Source organism: Vigna unguiculata, unplaced genomic scaffold, assembly GCF_037176805.1.
Source record: "Vigna unguiculata cultivar grain cowpea cultivar isolate G323 ecotype 2 unplaced genomic scaffold, ASM3717680v1 ptg000042l_ERROPOS644330+, whole genome shotgun sequence".
In the NCBI taxonomy this organism is placed as follows: Eukaryota; Viridiplantae; Streptophyta; class Magnoliopsida; order Fabales; family Fabaceae; genus Vigna; species Vigna unguiculata.
The window spans coordinates 160001-162500 of record NW_028196684.1 but is presented as its reverse complement, the minus strand read 5'-3'; positions in this window follow the sequence as shown (position 1 = coordinate 162500).

Below are 2500 nucleotides of genomic sequence, written 5' to 3'. Positions count from 1 at the left end.
CTAGTTCACTCTTTTCCAGCATCATCCCCCCAAGTTGCCTTGTTCGCAGTTTGGCCTAGTTCACTCTTTTCCAGTGTCATCCCCCCAAGTTGCCTTGTTCGCAGTTTGGCCTAGTTCACTCTTTTCCAGTGTCATCCCCCCAAGTTGTCGTTGCCAACAACCCAAGAGTCCATAGTATTCGGAGTTCTAGCGGGGCCTCCCCTTGCTTCCAACAACCCAAGAGTCCGTAGTATTCGGAGTTCTAGCGGGACCTCCCCTTGCTTCCAACAACCCAAGAGTCCATAGTATTCGGAGTTCTAGCGGGGCCTCCCCTTGCTTCCAACAACCCAAGAGTCCGTAGTATTCGGAGTTCTAGCGGGACCTCCCCTTGCTTCCAACAACCCAAGAGTCCATAGTATTCGGAGTTCTAGCGGGGCCTCCCGTTGCTTCCAACAACCCAAGAGTCCATAGTATTCGGAGTTCTCGCGTGGCCTCCCATTGATTCAAACAACCCAAAAGTCCATAGTATTCGGAGTTCTCGCGTGGCCTCCCATTGATTCAAACAACCCAAAAGTCCATCTTCTTCGCAGTTCAACATCGCCTCCCTCGTTTCCAACAGGCCCAAAGGTCGTCTTCTTCGCAGATCCACGAAGAGCTCATCACGATTTGCCACATTCCATTTCCCACGGGTTGTCAACAACACTTTCTCACACTTCCCGCAATCGAGTACGTGCATGACATGCCAAAGCACATCTTATTTGCCTTCCATCGCACTCAAGACGACGGGTTGTGGAAGAACGATATTGTTCACAACAAGTTCAAGGACAACGTCTCAATCAAGGGACACAACCGAATTATGTTGACTGGGTCGCTAAAGTAAACCCGAGTTCATATAATGCACCGCATCCAAAAGAACTAGCCACAACACGTGCATCACTGAGATGTTTCACTAGATGGAACACGTGCGTGACATTAGGATCCTCCAACACCTCTTCGTGATGGAAAGATAGAATTCGAAGCAACCACAGAAGTACCGTCTAGTGGGTAGGCAACACAGGGACTGATCAACCAATATCACCCAAGGCAACGGGTGAAAATGGAAGAGATGCATGCTTGACCGTTCGATACGCAAGGCATGGAGCCAGCCAGCAAGTGCATCTCGATTACAACTCACACACCCTCACGTTCGCAAGACACCACACCACAAGACGGTCCACCCCCCACCTACCATGGGCAAGCAAGCAAATGGAAACATCAAGTGACGCAGGGTCAAGCATCGCTAGGCATGAAAATAACTTTCCACAATATCCGAGGGACTAGCTGCCGAGCTAACCAACGATCAGTGACGACCGTGTGTTGGTATTAATAAAGCTCAACAACTATGAAGAGGCTAGTTGTGCCATGATAAACATGCTAACGCACGCACCACGTGAGGGGGGAGGCCTCATCAAGCTCCCTTTAAAACCTGCCAGTGTGGAGCTGGCCGGCTCAAGGAGCACTCCCCCCCTATAAGAGGTTAATATGCAAAAGGCAAAATTGTACAAGTAGATACACTTTTTTTGAGCAGACATAAGTCCATATCTCGGGCTATACTTCGAATTTTGATGCGATTTTTTGCAGTAATTCGTAGAATAATGGTATCTCCTTGCTCACCAAATTTCATAATTTTTCTCGAAGGGGAACTATTTTTTTTATTTTTTTTACTTACCGGGTATGTGTAAAATCGGGAAAAATAGAAAAGCACATGTAGACTTCGAATTTCGACCTCATTTTTTCCAGTCCACCACTAAACAATATCAGGAACCTCCCCACAAAATTTCATTCAGTTTGGCCAAGGTCTTAAATTTGACAAATTTTGGCACCAACCTATCTAGTCGCGGTGCACCGACCAACTTGGCCAAGTGCAAAATGCATCCAATTCAAAACTTTTGTGCACCAACACTTTTACAGTACTCATTTGGGGGCATTTGGAGGCCTTTCCAACCCTCACATCTCAAAAACCACGAATTTCATTTTTTCACAAATCTCCCCACCAAGCCATCTAGCTATGCCGTGGTGCACCGCCAACCTTGGCCATGTGCAAAACCCTCCGAACTCAAAACTTTCGTGCACCAAGAATTTCATGGTATTCATTTGGGGGCATTTGGAGGCCATTCCAACCCTCACATCTCAAAAACCACGAATTTCATTTTTTCACAAAACTCCCCACCAAGCCATTTAGCTATGCCGCGGTGCACCGCCAACCTTGGCCATGTGCAAAACCCTCCGAACTCAAAACTTTCGTGCACCAAGAATTTCATGGTATTCATTTGGGGACATTTGGAGGCCATTCCAACCCTCACATCTCAAAAACCACGAATTTCATTTTTTCACAAAACTCCACACAAGCCATCTAGCTATGCCGCGGTGCACCGACCAACTTGGCCATGTGCAAAACCCTCCGAACTCAAAACTTTCGTGCACCAAGAATTTCATGGTATTCATTTGGGGACATTTGGAGGCCATTCCAACCCTCACATCT